General features: G+C 44.3%; 1 protein-coding gene across 4 annotated transcripts in view; it reads left to right on the top strand.

Annotated features, from left to right (window-relative positions):
* Window positions 1-22,630, top strand: part of SLC4A7 (solute carrier family 4 member 7) — a 160,151-nt gene that overhangs the window by 45,252 nt on the left and 92,269 nt on the right. The gene's annotated exons all lie outside the window — the stretch shown is intronic.

The raw sequence follows: 22,630 nt of genomic DNA on the forward strand, positions 1-22,630 counted from the left end.
GGGATCTCAGGAGCTTGATTATATCCTACCAATCAAACTACTTTTTCAGCAGTGTTCTGCCTATATTGTGATTATCATAGAAAGTTCAGCATCTTTGTAAGTAAATTGTTCCTTTGGGATTATTTTAAAAAAAATTCTTTAAGTCTTTAATAGTATGTTTATAAATTCCCTCTGGAGTCTCTACATTGAAGTAATGAACTTATGCCATTAGGGGCTCTTGCTTTTTGTCTGTAGATGTGTAGCATTTATCTCCATGACGTGTTCAACAGGGATTACAGTTTAATTAGAACCTGATGGAAACAAAAGATGATGGGTGAAATTTCCCTGAGATTTAAGTTAAAAGCCCCCTGGAGCATTTAGCAGGTTTAGTGGACTTTTTGATTTTAATTGCATTAATCCATTACTACTGACACTACAATACAGTTTAAATGAATCTGTTTAAAAAAAACACACACACACACACTCACATATCGTAAAATGTACTAGTTGCAGTGGTCTTATTTGCTATGGGAGCTGTATAGTAGAGTAATTAATTTTTTTGGGGGGGGGGCGGGGAATGCCGTTATGCAGTTGCCTTTAACTCTGGATGCAGGATTTGTATCAGCTTTAATTATCTCAGTCATCCAAATATAATTGGGGACTGTTACTTTTGGTTAAAGCTGATTTGATTTTTGAAGGGAATCTGCTTTAGCTTTAAATGTCCAGGCATAGATTTGTTTCCTGCATGTTTAACTATAATCTAGATTTGCCTCTCCAGCTGAAGAGATCTCTAAAAGATCATGTATTAAAACTCCCATGATATTGTCGAATAACTAGCATTGAAAAGGTCAAGGATGATCCCATAAGTTAAAATATTACAAAACGTTTGTGAGTAATATATTGAGGGCTGTTTGCCCTGAAGGCCTACAAATCACTTGGTGTTGGTTAGGGCCAGTGACCACCTGTGTCCAATTCTCTGTGTGCCAGCTTACTACACCTGTGTATCATGTTATCTTATCCTCCTCCTTTCCTCCCTCACTTCTCTTCAGATTGTTTTACGGCTTATCCACCTGTTGCATATTGTCTAAATTCTAGATTGTAATCTCTCTGAAGTGTGGGCTGTCATTTTGTTTGTATGATAGCGCCCTGATTGGGATCCAGAGGTGCTGCCAAAGTAGTAGTAATACATTACTTAAAAGTAGTGTATATCCTGCAGGGTGGGTGGGTGGGTGTGTATGTGAAAATGACCTGTTTTTTAAACCTTTCTAAAAATTATTATACATCTCCTTATAAAAACAAGTATTTTTTCTCTTTTAGTGTTCTTACTCTGCTTCTGTAAAAAAATAATGATCTAAGATGCTGCTCTGGAGTCTTCATTGAAGTACTGCTGCAGTCGTTCTAAACTAAGTGAAGGATTTTAAAGTGTGAATCCTATTGGAGCAAGATAGTAGTTTGAGCTGCTGGATTTTGCTGGGACAAACGGAGTCAGAATTAAGGGATTGTCTGGTCAGAGAAATCTCTTAAATATTCCTAATGTCTTTTGTGTATCTGGAGTCAAATTAATGGGGATGAGCCTTAAAACTCAAGTCTTAGAATCATAGAATATCAGGGTTGGAAGGGACCCCAGAAGGTCATCTAGTCCAACCCCCTGTTCGAAGCAGGACCAATTCCCAGTTAAATCATCCCAGCCAGGGCTTTGTCAAGCCTGACCTTAAAAACCTCTAAGGAAGGAGATTCTACCACCTCCCTAGGTAACGCATTCCAGTGTTTCACCACCCTCTTAGTGAAAAAGTTTTTCCTAATATCCAATCTAAACCTCCCCCACTGCAACTTGAGACCATTACTCTTCGTTCTGTCATCTGCTACCATTGAGAACAGTCTAGAGCCATCCTCTTTGGAACCCCCTTTCAGGTAGTTGAAAGCAGCTATCAAATCCCCCCTCATTCTTCTCTTCTGCAGGCTAAACAATCCCAGCTCCCTCAGCCTCTCCTCATAAGTCATGTGTTCCAGTCCCCTAATCATTTTTGTTGCCCTTCGCTGGACTCTCTCCAATTTATCCACATCCTTCTTGAAGTGTGGGGCCCAAAACTGGACACAGTACTCCAGATGAGGCCTCACCAATGTCGAATAGAGGGGAACGATCACGTCCCTCGATCTGCTCGCTATGCCCCTACTTCTACATCCCAAAATGCCATTGGCCTTCTTGGCAACAAGGGCACACTGCTGACTCATATCCAGCTTCTCGTCCACTGTCACCCCTAGGTCCTTTTCCGCAGAACTGCTGCCTAGCCATTCGGTCCCTAGTCTGTAGCTGTGCATTGGGTTCTTCCGTCCTAAGTGCTGGTCTTCCTTCCAGTCTCTCCCATTATACTCTTAAGGTGGTTGTGATTAGCAAGAAGTTTCTAAATATAAAGATAGTTATGTGACCACAGGATTCTTATATACCCACAGGTAGAATTCCTAAATAAATAAATAAATAAATTTTGGTATACCGTAGACTTTTCTCTAACTCTTGGAATATTGCCTATTGCAGTGTTAGTGAGGTCTTCTGCGTGTTTGGAAATAGCAAGTGGGATAGAGAGGAGAGGAGGTCTGAAGTAAGTATATTGTCTTGATAATTTGAAAATGGAAAATTTAGTATGCAGGTCTGTGGAATTGTAGTGCATTTTATTCTCAGTAGGTATGCTTACTAGAGTTCTAAAGGTTGAAAATGAAGGTCTGTGTTGAAAAGTGATAAAGTATAATAAGTGCCTTATTACTCCCAGTTATCCATTTGTGTATTTAGTTACATCTGCTCACTTTGGTATAAACAAGGTGTTTCGTGTTTTTACTACTGCTAGTCCTGCAGAAACAGTGCTACTACACTGAGTGAACCGGACTCTCTTGGTCAAAGTTGAAGCACCTGACTTATGCATCAACAAACTAGTTAAGTATATTCCTCTTGCAGGACCTCCTTTGCACCCCTGTTTAAGCTGAAAAGGTTGTACAGGTGTGAGGACAGTAAAACGTACTGGTGACAGTACACTTGCCAGAAAGAACTTATTTTTGCTTTTCAGGTCCAGGCTTAGTTCTACAGGGCTAGTTCCAGAAAAAAATCTTTCTACTTATAAACTGAGCAACATTAATATTTAAATGAGTAAATAAATGTGGAACCCCACAATGACATTATTACCTAGGCACTCTGAGAATAGAACCTTACCTAAAGGGTATGTCTACTTTAGGTTTTCTTACCTAAAATTTCTTACTTGTAAAACTCCACTGGTGGTAATGGTAGAGTTCTAATGTAGACTTAGTGCTGATGGCTGCCAGTGGTATAACTGCCATGACATCAAACCCTGCTTCAGTCTGTCCTGTAATTAGGACACTGTAATTAATAAAGCAAAAAAACTCCAAACCACTAGTGGTTGCTGGACCCTGATCTATCCTAGAGCTCCCACGGATGCTACCACTGGTGGAGCAGTACCAGTAGTAAGTTGGGAAATTATGGAGGAAGAAGTCTTGGGATAGACAAGGCCTGGGGTAATATCTGATGTTTGTACCTACATGACGGTTCTGGGAGACTGGTTTCCTAAACTGCATGATTCTTGAAAATGAAAGGAGAGGGGGAAAAAAAAGAAGCCTGAGCATTTATTACAATAATTGGTATCATTTTTTGACTTACGGGCACCTCCGCATATGAGGGATATGGTGTGTACATTGATGGATGTTTTGATTCAGATATCTAGCTTTCTGAAGGTTAAAGATTTTAGGAAATGGAGGGAAAGTGCATTGTGAATGATGCTACTAATTAAAAAAACAGTAGTAGCTGTCTGAAGAGCACATGAAGCAAATGAGACATTTTTAAAAGGTAGCTGAAAATAGCTTAGTTGTGAGTTCAGTTTTCTTGACTTCCTCTTACGGTTTTTAGTCTTGTGAATTGTGCAGTCAAAATGAAAGTTCAGATAATGTCAAAACTTGCACTTTTTTCAAAATAGGGGATATTGTATGTAATGTTCAGCTGTCTGCTGGATTCTTTCTCCTTTTGTATTCTGCTACCAAACTGTATTGATTAAAACAAAAAGGTTTTAGAGATATGCCTAAAGGGCCATTTTCTCTGTTCTTTATAGTACCAAGCACATTATCAACACTCTACAAACACAGATAGTAAACAGGGTGACTGAATTAATTACATATTCTCGTTTGAGGTATGAAATATACTGTTTAGGAAACACGAACTGACTGTTCTGCTGTTCCTGGTGATCACATATCAGTGGAAACTAGGGTGACCAGACAGCAAGTGTGAAAAATCATAAGAAAAAGACCCAAAAATCGGGACTGTTCCTATAAAATCGGGGCTTCTTGTCGCCCTAGTTCAAACAGCCTGAAACTATGAACAATTTACATTTATAAGGAACAATTTACATTTATAAGGAACAATTAATGAGGAGGAGGTCCTAAACGCATATATTTTTAATTATTTATATATGCACCCATGAGCTGTTCTGAGTGTTTCAAATTATTAAAGATCAGTGTTAATCAGTGTCAGCATTATAAAAAATCATGATGTAGAAGATGAAGAAAAGATAAATGTCACTCAACTCACACTAGGAAAGGAATGATGAAAATAAGGCCTTTCAGCATATCCTAAAGGTCAGGAACAAATTTGAGTTCTGTCAGAGTAAGGGGAAGGAGACAAATTCCAGAGTTAAGTTAAGGACTTTTCATTGAAAAAATCTTGCCACTTACCACCACCTTCCCTGTAAGGTAGCAAGGACTGAGATCTTACAGCTATTTAGTAGAGCTGGCTGAAAAAAATGAATTTCCATGAAATTTTTAAAAATATTTGTTTTTTTAACAATGTGTATTTTGTTGGGAGTGGGATGGAGGGAAGTTTTCAACATTTTATCAACTAAAGTAGTGATTTTTTTTCCTAACAAAAATTTCCATGTAGTCAAAAAGCCATTTTTGTGTTAGAATTCATCTAAAAGATTTTATCTTTTAAGTCAAAGCCAACATCTTGAATTATACTGAATAACTTACTAGAAAATAGAGAGTTCAGGACACAAGAACAGTATTCTCTGTAGGAAGCAAATAGTTGCATTCTGCACCAGCTGAATTGTCAGATTGGTCTATGTCAGATCCCAAATGTAGAGTATGACATTAGTCCAGTCTAGAGGTGATAAAGGCATGAACTATTGTAGTGAAGTCACTACATCCAAAAGGAAAAGTTATAAACTCCTTGCAAGTGCAGATGGTAACTGCTGCTGCCTGAATATCTGCAGGCAGCTCAGGATCCAGTGAGCTCAGAAAGCTGTGAACCTGAATTGACTAAAGGTAAGCAAAGTCCCTCTCTGGGAGGGGATGGTCTGATATTTTGTCTAGATTTCTCTTCCTCAACCATATTAATATTACCCTTTGCTTGGTTTGAGCCTCAGTTGCCCAACTCTTATACAGGCCCTGAATCTGTGCTGTAGGGAAAGGAAGTCAAACACACCGCCTGTGCCTGATTAAAATGTAGATGTAAATCTGTGTCATGCAAATACTGAAAGCACTGCAGCCCAAACCAAGTCCCTTTTGGCTTTGTGGAATCATATAGGGCGCAGATGAGCATTGGTTCAAATTTAAAATGGGGGGGTGGAGGTTGCTCAAGCAACTGAGTTTGTCTCTGCCAGGGTCCACAGTTATGTAACGAATAACTCAAGGTTAACGGTTTCGAAAGCAGGTGATGATAATTGTCAACCAGAATGAGATATTGATTTATTATATTTCATTAGATATAATTGGAATGTTGGAATAATACTTTTTTGTGAGTTGCTGCTGGCAATATGTATTATTGCTGGCAAGTTGTTACTCTGCAATGTGGTTTGGGCAATAAGCCCACTTGAAATCGGTCCTGAGTATGAGACTGCATAACATTAGACCAGTTACACGGTGAGAAGAGATTGTACAGATGACAGACTGGAAAAGTTCACTTCAGATTTAATATTCTGTGCGTCATTATTGTCTGTTGGGCCAGGGTATGTATTAATACATGTTGGCTGTGGATAGCTGAGCTTGTTTAGGAAATGGCTAAAGTCTGCCAAGATGCATGCTACTCTGGATTAGTTATTTTTAATCACTGTGTAAATATAACATGTACAAACACTATATCTGAAATATTCTTTAGATAGAAAAGTATATAATGTTTAGGTAGAATTAATCTTGGTTTAGTGACTACTTCGTTAAGTGTTTAGTTTTAAGAAGACGAGTACATTGAAAAATAAAAAAAAAAAAAAATCCTGGTTATAGTCTAAACATTAAGCCCTGGTCTACACTACGAGTTTAGGTTGAATTTAGCAGCATTAGATAATTTAACCCTGCACCCATCCACATGACGAAGCCATTTTTGTTGACTTAAATGGCTCTTAAAATTAATTTCTGTACTCCTCCTTGACGAGGGGATTAGTGCTGAAATCGATATTGCAGGGTCGAATTTGGGGTCGTGTGAATGCAATTGGCTGGTATTGGCCTCCGGGAGCTATCCCAGAGTGCTCCATTGTGACTGCTCTGGACAGCACTTTCAACTCAGATGCACTAGCCAGGTACACAGGAAAGCACCGGGAACTTTTGAATTTCATTTCCTGTTTGGCCAGTGTGGCGAGCTCATCAGCAGAGGTGACCATGCAGAGCTCATCAGCACAGGTGACCATGCAGTCCCAGAATCGCCGAAGAGCTCCAGCATGGACCAAATGGGAGGTACTAGATCTGATCACGATAGGGGGAGATGAATCTGTGCTATCAGAACTCTGTTCCAAAAGACGAAATGCCAAAATATTTGAAAAAAGTCCAAGGGCATGATGGACAGAGGCTATAACAGGGACCTGCAGCAGTGCGGGGCGTGAAAATTAAGGAGTTCAGGCAAACTTCCCAAAGAGGCAAATGGCTGCTCGGGGTCACAGCCCTAGACATGCTGCTTCTATGATGAGCTGCATGCAGTTCTAGGCGGTGCACCTACCACTACCGCACCTCTGTCTGTGAACACCTGCAAGGGGGAAGTCTCATGTAACAGGGATGAGGATTTTGGGGATGAGGAAGATAGCGCACAACAGGCAAGCGGAGAAACCTGTTCTCCTGGACAGCCAGGAACCGTTTATCATCCTGGAGCCAATACCCTCCCAAGATGGGCTCCTGGGCCATGAACGTGGAGAAGGCACCTCTGGTGAGTGTACCTTTTGTAAATATAATACATGGTTTAAAAGCAAGCATGTTTAGTGATTGATTTGCCCTGAAGACTTGGGATGCATTCGAGGCCAGTACAGCTACTGGAAAAGTCTGTTAACGTGTCTGGGGATGGAGTGGAAATCCTCCAGGGACGTTATTAAGGGGACGTTCAGAGGTGACTATTCCTGCTGGGCAGTTTGCCTGTGTCTGAAAAGAAATCATCCCTGCTTTTAGCCATGCGGGGTGGGTGGGTGGGTGCATTCACGCTGGGCTGTTCACGTTTGGCTGGATCTTCCCTGTTACTAGTCACGCGGTGGGAGGAGAGGTGAAGTGATCCACCCAGAGAATTGGGTGGCGGGGGATGGGGGAGGTTAGTTGGGTTTGTGCTGCACATTAACCCGAAAACCACAGCCCCTCCTTTTAAATGGCCAACCCAACAGGTGCTTGGTATGGGAAAGGGGGCCCTGCTGTTTGAAACCATTCCCAAATGTTACGAAGGTTGAAGAAGCCAAAAGACTCTGGCTTACCATGGCTGCCTGCAAGCCGAATTCTGTTGCCTCGCCCTGCCTGTGTGATCTCTCACACCAAACCGGCAGGCCCTCAATATAAGAGGCAAAATGCGACCTTGTACCAAAAGCACGTGTTAAGCTTGGTTCACTGTGAAAGAGTCTACCCATTGTTCTCTAAAATGTCTCTTTAAATACTACTCTCCCCTTTTTTCCCCTCCCGCAGCTGCAAATGTTTCAACGCTCTCCCTATCGTCTCCGTCCCAGAGGCTGGGGCAGATAAGAAGGCGAAAAAAACGCCCTTGCAATAAAATGTTCTCTGAGCTCATGCGGTCCTCCCGCACTGAAAGAGCTCAGCAGAATGCGTGGAGGCAAACAATGGCTGAGTCCAGGGAAGCAGAAAATGAACGCAAGGACAGGAGGGACGAGCAAGAGGAGAGGTGGCGGCAGTGTGATGAGAGGAGGCAGGATGCAATGCTGAGGCTACTGGGGGATCAAACTGATATTCTCCAGTGTCTGGTGGAGCTGCAGGAAAGGCAGCAGGAGCACAGACTGCGGCTGCAGCCCCTGTCTAACCGCCTGCCTTCCTCACCCAGATGCCCAAGAATGCATGAGGGTGGGGGGGCTCGGGGCACCCAACCACTCCACCCCAGAGGACTGCCCAAGCAACAGAAGGCTGGCATTCAATAAGTTTTGAGGTGCAGTGTGGCCTTGTCCTTCCTTCCTCCCCGCATCCACCATCGCAGCCGGTGCTTCCCTCCTCCCACACCCCTCCCCGGCTACCTTGGCAGTTATCCCCCTATTTGTGTGATGAATTAATAAGGAATGCATGATTTTGAAGCAACAATGACTTTATTGCCTCTGCAAGCGGTGATCTAAGGGGGGAGGGCGGTTGGCTCACAAGGAAGTAGACTGAACCAAGAGGGCGGGTTTTCATCAAGGAGAAACAAACAGAACTGTCGTGCCATAGCCTGGCCAGTCATGAAACTGGTTTTCAAAGCTTCTCCAATGCACGGGGCGCCCTGCTGTGCTCTTTTAATCGCCCTGGTGTCTGGATGTCCATAATCAGCGGCCAAGCGATTTGCCTCAACCTCCCACCCTGCCATAAGCGTCTCTCCACTGACTCACAGATATTGTTGAACAGACAGCAGGCAGCAATAACAATAGGAATATTGGTTTCACTGAGGTCTAAGCAAGTCAGTAAACTGCACCAGCGTGCTTTTAAATGTCCAAATGTACATTCTACCACCATTCTGCATTTGCTCAGCCTATAGTAGAGCAGCTCATTGCTACTGTCCAGGGTGCCTGTGTATGGCTTCACGAGCCATGGCATTAAGGGGTAGGCTGTGTCCCCAAGGATAACTATAGGCATTTCAACATCCCCAGTGGTTATTTTCTGGTCTCGAAAGTAAGTCCCTTCCTGCAGTTGTTCAAACAGACCAGAGTTCCTGAGGATGCGAGTGTCATGTACCTTTCCCGGCCATCCCACGTTGATGTTGGTGAAACATCCTTTGTGATCCACCAGTGCTTGCAGCACCTTTGAAAAGTAGCCCTTGCAGTTTACATACTGGCTGCCAAGGTGGTCCAGTCCCAAGATAGGGATATGCATTCCGTCTATCGCCCCACCACAGTTAGGAAATCCCACTGCAGCAAAGCCATTCACTATGACGTGCACATTTCCCAGAGTCACTACTCTTGATAGCAGCAGCTCAGTGATCACGTTGGCTACTTGGATCACAGCAGCCCCCACAGTAGATTTGCCTGCTCCAAATTGATTCCCAACTGACTGATAGCTGTCTGGAGTTGCAAGCTTCCAGAGGGCTATCACCACTCACTTTTGAACTGTGAGGGCTGCTGTCATCTTGGTATTTTTGTGCTTCGCGGGAGGGGAAAGCAATTCACAAAGTTCCATGAAAGTGCCCTTGTGCATGAGAGAGCTTCGCAGCCACTGGGAATCATCTCAGACCTACAACACTATGCGGTCCCACCAGTCTGTGCTTGTTTCCCTGGCCCAGAACCCGCGTTCCATGGCCTGAGCCTGCCCCATTGCCACCAGGATGTCCAATTTGCCGGGGCCCGTACTTTGAGAGAAGTCTGTGCCCATGTCCTCATCACTCTCCTCACCGCACTGCCGTCGCCTCCTCGCCTGCTTTTGCAGGTTCTGGTTCTGCACATTCTGCAGGATAATGCATGAGGTGTTTAAAATGCTCATAACTGCTACAGTGATCTAAGCGGGCTCCATGCTTGCCATGGTATGGCGTCTGCAGGAGAGCAGAATTGCAGCGGAAGCGGTGGTTGACGACGGATGCCATGAGAATACATATTTATTCACTAATTTCGTAGTGTAGACATACCCCAAGTGTGAGAGGAGATTCAAAGAGTAAATGTCATTATTACCATAGTACCTAGGAGCCCTAGTTACGGGTGAGGACGCCATTTTGCTAGGGACTGTACGAACAGAAGGACAAGATAGTGACTGTCCTAAGAATCTTAGTCTAAGTATAAGACAAGAGGTGTATGTAGACACACTGGGGAGTACAAGTGAACAATGAATTAGTATTGGTTAGTAAAATAGGCTTTGGTCTCTACAGACCAGAAGCCTAATAGTTGTAAAGTTTCGTCTTCGTCTTCATGTTCCTGTTCTTTTTTGGTAGGCATCATGCAAAGTAGAATTTTGAGGCAGGATTTGAAGGTGAATAATGAGGTAGCTTTGTGGATATGTACAGGGAGCACCCAAGCATGAGGCAGCTTGAAAGAAAGCATAAATGTGTGTGTGTGTGTGTGTGTGTGTTTGAAAATTTAACAAGTAGGGAATCGGTGCCGTTGTACGAGAAGTGTGAAATTAAAGAATTAGGGTTCGTTTAAGTTTGACTAAGGAATTATATATGTGTTGTAAAGAAAGGCCTAACTAGCAAATGGAAGAAAGGGTCTTGAAAATAATGTCATGTATTGGATGTCTGTTTCAAGGAATAACTAACAAAATAAGGGGAAGTTTCTGAAAAGAAGGCCGCTCCGATTGATAGCGGTGACTAGTCTTAAATAAGACGGAGAATCTGTCTTCAACTAAGCCAACATGTTCCTTTTCACCTTGTATACAAGTGTTATTTCAAAAATTAGGGCCTATGTGAACCCAGGTACAAAGGAAAAACTGTTGGTCAGCAAGAAGAGGAGGAAGAGGTAGGGAGGAAAGGCCGTGGGAAGAAAGATTGTAAATCCTAAGGGGGAATTGCCTCATTGTTTTTTAGCTGAAGTCAATTAGCAATGACCTCATTTGTTGAAGGGTATAAAAAGAGTTATGAATTTGAGTGTTCTTTTTCAGACCTTACCTGATCATGCTATAGCATGCCAGCAGGGGACTATTTTCCCTACGTGTGGCCTATTTGTGAGTACACTGACCATACGCTTTATAAATATTTTGTTACTGTATTGGATATAGTGACTACTATTTTTAGGCTGTCAGGCATGTTCCGAGTAACTGTATAAAATACCATTTCGTCTTTCGACTCAATAAAGAAATTTATGGTTAAATTAGTGTCTCCCATATTAATATTAATTTCAATAGCTGGCGTCATGGGCCAATTGGAGGTGAGCATCAACAGCTCGATAGTGAATGAGAAATGATAGGTGGGGTGGGTAGGCCATAAAGGGCCTTGGAAGTGAATACAAGCAGTTTATGGTTGATGCAAAAGAGGAGGAGGGAGCCAGTGGAGGGAATTAAAAAGAGGGATAAATGGTCAAAGTGACAGGTTAGGAAAATGATCTAATCAGCAAAATTCTGAATGGATATGAGCTGGGCAAACTGCATTTGTTAAGACCAGAGAGAAGGATGGTGAGAGTTTTAGCTGTATGGATGGATAAGGAAAGGCCATATCTTGGAGACGTTATATAGAAATAATTGGCAAGATTTAGCCCTGGCCTGAATATGAGAACCAAGAGAGTTACGAGTCAAAGATGATGCCCAGGTTACTGGCTTGAGTGACAGGCAGGATGGTGGCCTTGTTCACAGCAGTTGAGAGAGGAGGTGAAAGTGAGGAGGATATGGGGAGGGAGGGGGGAAGATTTGGAGCTCTTTTAAGCCATGTTTACCTTGAGCTTGATGGTTAAACATCCACAAGGAGATGGCAGAAGAGACAGGCCAAGATTTTAGTTTTGACAGAAGGAGATAGGTTTGGTGTAGAAAGGTAGATCTGAGAGTCATCGGCATAGAGATCTTGTCACAGGGTCTGGTCTATGCCCCAGCCTGTAACCAGTCTCCTGGGGTGACTTGGATAGTGTGTTGAGCCCCAAAGACCAACTCAGTTCCATAGGGGCAGTACCATGGCCTCCAAGGCTCTTAAGATTGCATCCTTCGGCACCAATGATTTTGTCTCTCTCCATGGCTCCCTGCAGTGAATCCAGCCAAGCCAGAGTCCTATGGGAGGCTTGTACTGTTCCCTCTGAGGGCTCAGGGCTCTCAATGAGTATTTGCTGTGACGCAAGGCAGCTTTTTTTCAAAACAAGTTAACTATTAATCACCTGGCATACAGAATCTAAAGGTGCATAAGTTAACAGAGAGAGGTGGAAGTTAAGCCAAAGTTCCTCCAGTGCCATCAGCTAAACCATGATGGACTCCATTCCTGGCTCCCTTCTTTGTCCCTCTTTGTCTCCACAGGTCAGAGCTTCCTAGTCCCTCCAAAAGTGCCCATCTTATTCCAGTCACCAGACGTTTTTGTATTCTCCAGCTCAGTGCAAATGTCATGTATGCTGGGGTTTCCTGCTGTTAGGTGTTTGTGTTCAGTCTTTGGGGCATTTTTAACTTGTTGGATCCTCTGTTGATAATGAGGTTAGTTTCAACCAGTTCTTTAATGATGTTGTTTGTTCCTCTCAGACAGCTAAGTCACATGCATACCTCATGCCTTCTATGCTGTTCTAGGAGCAGATTAAAACCTTATAACAATGCAAAATGCAAAGGGAAGCTGAGGCACACAAGGGTCATAAAAATATTAAAGAAAATTCCTGATTTGACACACATGGTAGTTGAATTTGTGTTTGTAGATAAGATTACCCAGATACAAGGTATAGCCGGAGAAGAGAATGGGCCCAAGGATAGAGCCCTGTGGAACCCCCACAGAAAGTTGAAGTGGGGATAAGGAGGGCCCTCCAAAGGGTATGCTGAACAAGTGATTAGAGAGGTAGGAAAACCAGGAGAGGACATACCATCTCAGTATTCAAAGTGGGTGGGTATCCTAAACTTTTTCATCTTTATTTACTTGTGTTCTGATACAGTGCCTAGGAGGCCCAGTCATGGACCAAGATCCCGTTATGCTGCTACAAGCCACTCATTCTGCTACAGAATGTCTCTACTAGCCTGCAGTACTGGGTTGTCTCCTTGCTGCAGTGCTTCTGGGGTCATTGCAAGCTGTGGCCTAAAATCAATCTTCGTGCTGCCTCTTTTCCGTGCTGCCTCTTTTCCATGCTGCCTAGATATCCTGCCTACAGCAGAAATACCAGACGGCCCTGGCTTCCTTTCTAGAAGATAATTTTCCTAGCATTAGTTAGCAAGTAGTGAGCTTGTAAGGGTTAAACCTCCTTTCTTCTAAGCTTTCCGCCTTGGGGAAGGAAGTGTGTTTGGTGCATTTGGTCTGTGCAGACACCTTTCTTATGTGCACTCTGAGACTTTCCATTCCTCCTCTAAGTGGGAGTATTGTTGAGCAGGCAAATAAGTGCTCCGAATTTAAGGTATGCACAGTTTGTGGGCAGCAGAATGGGACTTGTACCTTGCCTATTCTCATCCACAGTCTGCTGGAGAAAAGAGCTCTGTATCTTAAAGGCAAGAAGGTGTCTCAGTCCTACTCCTCACAGCCTGGATTCCACCATTGAGAGCAAAGAGCTCTGGGAAGTCCATACTGTCCAGAACAGAGAGATAGTAGGACTCAGTTTCTCATAGTCATATCATTGGAACGTACTTTGGGGAAGGAGAGATTAAGTCTTGCTGGGTGTACCAAATGCCATCTGTCTTTAATGAATACAGATCTAAGGGGTACCTCCTACAATACTCATATGGGTGCTCAGCAGTCTCGGAAAGCAGGTAAGCATTCTTTCAGTTTTCTAGGGCTCACCAGCAGAATCTTCCCACAACTACAGGAATTCATCCTAGGGTCTGTCCTAGGTCATAGTATCCACAGATAAAAAACATGCTGATCCCCTTTTAGAAATAGCCGGTAAGAAACATGTCAGAAGAGCACTAGACCACCCTGCTGCTCTCCCCTCCCTCCTTTTTTTGGGACAGCATAGTCATTGCTTATTTAAAAAAAAAAAAAAATCAAAAAGTAAAAAGACTAATAAAATACAAAGGAAGAAAAAATCTCCAAAGCATTTAATTCCTATTCCTTAACAAAAACAAAAACCTGAAATTTTAGTCTATTGAATTTGTCCAGAATGAGTTTTAACTTTTGCTTTTGTTTTCTACCCCCACTGCTCTTTCTTCCTTTCTTTTTATGTGTCTGTAGGATCAGCGCAAGTAATATTTCACACATGGAAACCACTGGAGACTGCAAAGGGACAGTTGGTAACACTAATCAGTTTATTCTGCGCTGTTTACATGGAATTGCCAGAGAAGGGAAACTACATAGGTTCACACAATCCTAGTTAGTTTATTCTTTATCCATGTAAATGAAAAGAGAAACCAACTAGAATGCAGGCTTATGCCTCGTAACTTTTTTTTTAAAAAAATGTGAAGCTATAACAGCTGCCTCTTTAGCTTTATGCCTAAAACTGGTCTGGCAGATTTTATATGATTATTGAAAGCCTATATCCTATATATCTATCTTTAGCAAGAGAGATGCTTGAAGTTAGTATTATAGTTTAACTGATCAGTTAGTTACCTTATGTCTGACCTAGGTTTAAAGTATCTGTTTTTTGGTTCTAACTGTATTTTACAAATGATATGAAAAAATGGTGCCCCTAGTGTAGTATTGTCTTTCCAAAGAATGAAGGTTATGAATGATGTGCTTTCTGGATGTAGGATGTTTGTGGTTGCTAGTAGTTTATTCTTGGAAGAGTCTCTGCATAAATTGGATACACTGCTATCTCAGTGTAACAGGAGGGTTTACAAGGGCATGCATGCCTTTCGGTAATCTAATCTCAGTAGATGTGCCGCTTTCACATGATGGAGATTTAAAGGCCACTTCTGTATGTGCAGAATTGGCAATGTACCTCTTTCATTTGTCCATTAAGAGCAAAGGATGGTAAATAGTAATGTCAGCTTAAGTGAACCTGCAAAATACAGGTTCAAAATGTGGTGGTAAAAATAACCTAAAAGTGGAATAAGTTTCTCAACTTGTTCTATCTGCCATTACACCAGGGGTGGCCAACCTGAGCCTGAGAAGGAGCCAGAATTTACCAATGTTCGTTGCCAAAGAGCTACAGTAATACACCAGCAGCCCCCCATTAGCTCCCCGCCCCCCCGCTCCCAGTGCCTCCTGCCCACCGGCAGCCCTGCTGATCAGCGCCTCCCTCTCCCTCCCCATGCCTGCCAATCAGCTGTTTCATGGTGTGTAGGAAGCTTTGGGGTGGGAGGGGGAGGGGACAGGAAGGGGTGGAGTGGGGGCAGGGCTTGTAGCAGAGCCAGGGGTTGAGCAGTGAACACCCCCTGGCACATTGGAAAGTTGGCGCCTGTAGCTCCAGCCCCGGAGTCTGTGCCTAGACAAAGAGCCACATATTAACTTCTGAAGCGACGCATATGGCTCTGGAACCACAGGGTGGTCACTCCTGCAATACACTGTGGACTTTCACAATAGTTTTGGCAAAACTCTATTCAATTGGTTCTCTAAAACTTTTCCTTTAGGACAGTGGACACAAGCACCATATTAAAGCAATGTAGCTGACTTGAAAATCAGTTTTCTCTGAAAATCTTATACCCAATATAGTTAAAAGTAACAGCTCAAATACTGTAACTGAAAGAAGTTAATAGGGGGAGATTTATTTTCAGTTTAATTTGTGTTTTTTGATACCGTAGCGTCACATACTGGACTGTTGTGTCCTTAAGCATACTCAAGAGGCATAATTTAAATTTTTATTCATTTGTAATACTTCCTTTATTCCTTCCTTCTAATAATTTTTCTTTCAACTTGTCTGTCTTTCTGATAATGGGTTGCCCAGGATTTAATTAATATGATGTGGTTGCACCAGAGTCATGTAAACCCTGATCCTGCATCATGAAAGTCAGTGGGAGCTTTGCCATTGACTTCAATGGGTTTTTATGATGAAGTTCATAGATAATTACTGTACTTGTCTCCATGCTTTTGTGATGTTATACCATTGTCTGTTTAGCTCAATATTACATTGGGCTAATTTGCAGCCATATTGAATTGCAAACGTGTCTTCACATGATCCTGTAGGTCTTTTTCAACACTACTCTTTCCAGGCTTTTCCTTCCTGTTGGATCAATGCATTACATTGTTCTTTCCCCTAGATATATTACCAGGGTGCACTTTTTTACACTACGTTCACTAACAGTGCAGGTTACATCACAAAATGAAATGAAATAAAAATGAAAGCCCCCCCCCCCCCCCCCCGATATTTCCCCTGGGAATTGTGGGAGGAAGGCGAGAGTGTACACATGACAGATAGCAATCACATGGTTAAGTGTACTTCTGGAATCTGCTTAGCTATCATATGGATGGGAACAGTATGAGAACTTGAATGGAACAAGTTATTTAACCTTTTTTCAAAGTTGAACTTCTTTAACTATGGCATTTTCTTGACTCTGAACTTCTGCCACGTCTCTTATGTTAATAAATGGCTGTTGTCATTTCCACAACTTTGCCCGTTAGATGCTACTTTGCCTAAACCTCCTCAAATCTTTAATCTATGCCATCGTAATTATACTTCCTTTTCTCTCTATCTTCCCCAAGACCATGCTGTCCAGACTAGTATGTACAGAAAACTGTACATCCAGAAATGCCCTTGAATACCACAGTCTTCAGGATCCTATTCTGAATTGCCTTTTGTTTATAAACCCATCATGCATTTGCACCAGCCTGCGTTGCAGTTCTTTCTACCTCTACTTTTCTCTCTGCATAACTAGCACTACCTCTTTCCCCTTTGTGTATTAACAGTGGTCAGGTTTCAGAGTAGCAGCCGTGTTAGTCTGTGTTCACAAAAAGAACAGGAGGACTTGTGGCACCTTAGAGACTAACCCATTTATTTGAGCATAAGCTTTCGTGAGCTACAGCTCACTTCATCGGATGCATACTGTGCAAAGTGTAGAAGATCTTTTTATACACACAAAGCATGAAAAAATACCTCCCTCTACCCCACTCTCCTGCTCGTAATAGCTTATCTAAAGTGATCACTCTCCTTACAGTGTGTATGATAATCAAGTTGGGCCATTTCCAGCACAAATCCAGGATTTAACAAGAACGTTTGGGGGGGGGGTAGGAAAAAACAAGGGGAAATAGGTTACCTTGCATAATGACTTAGCCACTCCCAGTCTCTATTCAAGCCTAAGTTAATTGTGTCCAATTTGCAAATGAATTCCAATTCAGCAGTCTCTTGCTGGAGTCTGGATTTGAAGTTTTTTTGTTGTAATATCGCAACTTTCATAACTTTCATTTTTCTCCCCTGCATATACTTCATAATTTTTCTCCCACTGTTAGTTAATGTGCATTTCTTTTATTATCCATAACTATACAGCAGTTTGGAACACTGTTAATATGAAATATACTATACAAAAATGTGTCCTGTCTGCGGTAGAAAGAGGTGCAAGTTTACTTGGTATAGTTTCTCTGTGTGTGTGTGTGTGGTGTTGAACAAGAAATTAAAGTTATTGTAAATGCTATAGTTGGTGTGCAGCTATGGAAACTTGGGATGACTAGCTTGGCCCTTGTTTACAGGAAAGGAATTTGATGTTGAACAGTGGTTGCAAATTGAAATCTGATTTGGGTAAACTTGTATGTTGGGAACAATTAATTCTGAGATTCTAAAGAATCAGAAGAAGATCCTGAAATAGAATCAGATACAACCCAAAAACTAGAACTAACTTGGCTCTGAATTGGATTGTATTCTCTAACTAAATCTGCAGTCAAGCAGGTTGTGCACTTCTTGCAGGGCAGAGGTAGCTTCCTGATTCAATGGACGCATTATACTAAACTGCAGAGGGCACTGGCCACCTACAATAGAACTGTCTGCCCTGGCACAGCAACCCTAATTTTAGACCGGATGAGAGGGCTGGTGGGATGGGGGAGGGAGAATTCACCTGATCTTAGTTTCTTGGGTATGTCTAACAGGGGACTTACCACAAAGGTTTAAAAAGTGGATGAAAACTTATGTTTCTTCAAAAGAAGGTGAATATACCATTTTCACTCACTCCTGTTCCTCAAATGTTCCAAAAATGAATGCTTAGATTACTTGACTGCTAAACAGAGGGCTTGGTTTGCACTAAATGTCTAGGAAACCCATTAATACATTGAATGTCAAAACGTGACATAAGAGTAGCAGCTGTCATCTCTTAAGATGGTAGTGCACAACAAATATAGCGTTAAAAGGCTGGTCAGAAGGAAGTCAAGGTTACAGGGCCCAAAACACAAGTGGTATAATCTGAGAACTAGGGACTATTTGAAGTTGTCTAACCCTAACAGATAGTTTTGACTTTCACCACAGTTTTGATCTTAGCATTTTCAGATAGCAGAATGCTGTCAAATAAATGTAAGATATAAAACATAAAATTAGTATTCCCTCTGAGTGAGAGGATTGTGGGGTTTTTTTGTTTTAATTTTTTTAAATTTTGCCTTAGCCATGTGTTCTCTCCCTTAATATGTTGTAAAGAGGAGGCATGTTCTGTAGGTATGCATTTCTATGGCAGTGTCTAAATCAGCGTTTTTCTTCAATACTATGAACAGTATGAAATTTGAGGTAGCATTAGCAGTGGTAGAGAGTATGGGTGTAGACCCTTGATGGCCTTGTAACCACTGTGTGACAAGGTGGACTGTCCCCTTAAGGGCTTAGGCATTACCCCATCCCTTTCACATGGCATGGCCTCTTTAAGGTTTGTTACCCAAGAGTCTAGGAAAATGACAAAGGCAGATATGGGGAGAGAGGAAGCCTCCCTGAGGGCGTAGTCTGTGTTTTTGGAAGACCTGTGCTTCTATTCCTCTAAGGGCCCAGAACCAGCAGCCTTGTAAAGAGGGTTAGGCTCCTCTCACTCCCAGCCAGCCAGAATCAGCTCTGGGAAGGAAGGCTGTATATATTTTTCCTCTTCCCTCAGAATAGAGCAGAGGTCCCCAAACTGTGGGGTGCGCTCCCCCAAGGGGGCACAGAGGAACGTTCGGGGGAGGGATGGGGAGGGAACGTCACCCAGCTCTGCTCCTGGCCACGGCTGATGCTCCCAGCCCTGGCCACATCCACTACTCTTCCCCTGGAGCCGCGGTCCCACTCCTGGCCCTGGGAGGGGACGGACAGAAGTAAGAGGGCACATGACCCTGGAATAGAGAGAGACCAGTGAAGGAAGATTGCTGTCTGCTGGAAAAGGGGCCAGCTGGAGGAAAAGCTGGTTGGAAGCCACAGCTGGCCTGAGGTCATGAGCACAGACCAACAAGGCGTGCTCTGGGCCTCCTTGGCCAGATAGGGAGAAGCTTGACAGGAAGTCCCATTGTTCCCAAGAAGGAGGGTTGGAAAGACCCTGGAACATGATTGGAGAGTGTGTGGGCAGCAGCACCAGGACTGAAATTCGCCAGCCCCAAGAAGGGCTGTTAAGACCCCTGAACTTCAAGGAGGGCTCTTCTGGGGAAGTTGTATAAGCTTCTCTAGAAGAAATTAAAGTATAATTTATCTGTATAATAAATTAGACCCCTGTAGGGAAAACATTGTTTAAAGACTCTGGAAGTGAGTGTTTGTTGCTGAACCCCACTAGAGGGAGGTGAGGTCAGTGTACCTAAAGGGGCCTTGCTGTGTGACAAGGGGATGATCTGTAATGGCATCCTGCCATACACGGTTATCTAATTCTGCTCAGAACACGTCTGGCCAACATGGTGGTAAAAAGTCAAAAGCCCATCTACAGTTGTGGTCCCAATTATTGATATTAAGATGGATGTTCAGTTTTTGGAAATTCAAAGCCCATTGCTGGTCTAGAGAAGGCCTTGATGTAGTTGTCATCAGTGATCTCTCGATTCGAGGATGATCTCTACCATGGATTTACATATGGGTCCTGAGATGACTCAGGAATCTGATCCTGGAACCACAGATCCGCCTGCAGTAGGTATGGACATTTCTTCTTCAGATCCTTGTTCATGTCCATTCCAATCTGAGGTGTGTGCGTGCAAGTGCATGGCAGCCGGAAGATTTTTCCCATAGCAGCCTGTCATGTTGGCCTGGATGCCCCCGCTCAGTTTAGAGCCCTGCCGACCCATCACCCCCTCAGTTTCTTCTTGCCGCCAGTGACAGTTAGCTGGAACGTCCCATAGCCCTTGCTTAGCAAGTGTCTTTATCTCCGTTTTTGTATATATAGTTTTTCTTTAGTTAGTATTGTATAGTAGTTAGTTGGGGGTTCTCCACCCCTTCACCTTTCCAACTCCCTGGAACCAGGGTATGCTGCGGTCCCTGGGGGTTCAAAACCTGTGAGGTGGGCGCTAAGCACATGCCAAAGAATGACCCCCACGCTTCTTGTTTAAGGTGCCTAGGGGAAGGTTACCGAAAGGAACGGTGTAGGATCTGCCACAAGTTCCATCCCAGAACTATTAAAGAAAGGGAACAGCAGCTTCAGGTTCTCCTAATGGAGGCAGCTCTTTGCCCCCCACTCAGACCCTGGGTCGGGGAATCCCGCACCCAGCACGTCATTGTCGGCACAGTGTGTCCCAACACTGTTATCCTGGGAACTGGTGCCGAAAAAGGTCTCCTCCTGAGACGCTTGGCATCGGCATGGCTTCTCCCGTGGCCAATTGGTGGACAGGCACCAGTTGCTGGAGAGGGGGTGTTCTCCCCTGGCTAAATCTAAGGAGCTGGTGGCTGAGAGACCCCAGTTGGGCCACAGCACCAGGTCCCTGGTCAGGGCTGTGTCGACTCCTGCCCAGGTGAGGCAGTTGAGTCTGGGCCCACCGTGATCGCTGGAGCCTACTGGCCAGCAGCTGCCGCTCCCTTCAACATCAGAGGCTTTCAAGGCAGCTCAAGACTTGCTGTATCTCATGGCGTCATTCTCACCCCCTAGGACAGGGGTGACTTCGGCCCTGTCTGCCCTACTGCGGCCATAGGTGCAATCAAGAGGGAAGCTGGCAATGATGTCCTGGCACCCTCCAGCACCAACAGCTCCGGAGAGAGAACCTAGTCAGTCCCCAAGTTCCTGACACTCTGTGCCCCGAACCATAATTCTTCTGTCGTCTTCCTTTTGGGAGACCTCAGAGTTGGAGTCAGACTCCTACCGCTCCAATAAGAGTAGGAGGTCCAGGTTGCGGCGGGAGAGTCAGGCTTGTCCGGTGCCGTGGCCACCGTTGTGGCAGAACCTTTCTGAGTGGCCCTTCTGGACTCCCTGGGCCTTTCACCAGAGCCAGGGAGGGAACTAAGGGTCTGGCTCAGCGGCAACTTTGGTGGCTTTGGCCTCCTTTCTCCCACCAGCTGAGCGACCAGCCACTGAACCACTGACATGAACACCATCGGCTGCGGCACTGTCGCCGGCACTGGCTTTGGCACCAGCTGTGGCTTTAGCACCGGCGCCAGCAGCACTGCTATTGCCGGCACAGGCTTTGACAGCAGCTCCTGCGGCACCAACAGCGACCTTGGCTCTGACAGCGCCACCGGTGGTGCCACCAATGCTGATCCTGGCACTGAGTTTGGTGCCGACAGCCTCAGCACTAAGCACCACACCATCTGTGTCTGCTCCTGCATGGGATCCCCGAGAGTCACAGAATACTTTGGGTGCTGATGGCCAGGAGCAGCTTCCGTTCTTTGGGGCTTCCTCCTTGTCATTGCTGGAGGAGGTGCTGGCTGGCACTGCCATAGTCCCAGCACTCAAAGACAATCTGGTGTTGCAGCAGTTGCTGTGCTGCGTTGCCCAGAGACTGGGCACTAAGGCAGAGGTGGTGGTGGAGGACTCCGATCTCATGGTGGATATCCTCGCGCCCTCTGGACCTTCCCGTATTTGCCATACTGCTTATAAAAACTATTGCGGACACCACCAAAACCCTGTGGCAGATGCCAGCATCATTGCCGCCCGCTGCCAAGCGCAATGAATGGTGATATTTTGTGCCCTCTAAGGGTTATGAACGTCTTTATTCCCACCCGCAGCCTGAGTCCCTTGTTGTGGAAGCTGCTCATCAACGCGAGCAGCAAGGTTTTCGAGGCCCCTCTGCGCCCCCCCCCCTCCAAAACAGGGAGGCTAAAAAACTTTACCTTTTTGGGAGGAAGGTCTATTCCATGGGTGGATTGCAGCTCCGCATTTCCAGCCAATAGGCCATTGTCAGCCGGTACTCTTTTAATACCTCTATGGCAATGGCAAAATTTGTGGAGCTGCTCGCCCCTAAACTCCTGTGCCGAGTTTTCGGTCTTGGTTGAGGAGGATAAGCTAATTTCCCGAGCTTCACTCCAGGCTGTGCTGGACAGTGCTGATGCAGCCACAAGAGTCATGGCTACAGAGGTGGCCATGAAAAGGGGCTCCAGTTCCAGCAGACCATACAGTACTTCCCCTTTGACGATGTGATTCTGTTGTCAGAAAAGACAGATAAAAGGCTACACAGCCTAAAAGACTCTAGAGCCACCCTCAAATCCTTGGGCCTACACACTCCCGCCATGCAGCAGAAGCATTTTAGGCCTCAATCTCCTTTTGCGGTTCTACCGACAGGACAGCTCCTGGAGGAGGAATAGGAACATCAGAAAAAGGCTGTACCTGTCCTCAGGCCAGGACTCTGGCAATCCTAAACCAACTTCCAGCCCCAAACCAGCCTTTTGAAGTAGAGGATGGTGCACCAGAACAAAAACTGGATCTACCCCGCTTTTCCTTT

Source organism: Lepidochelys olivacea, assembly GCF_965140295.1.
Source record: "Lepidochelys olivacea isolate rLepOli2 genome assembly, chromosome: 2".
Taxonomy (NCBI): Eukaryota; Metazoa; Chordata; order Testudines; family Cheloniidae; genus Lepidochelys; species Lepidochelys olivacea.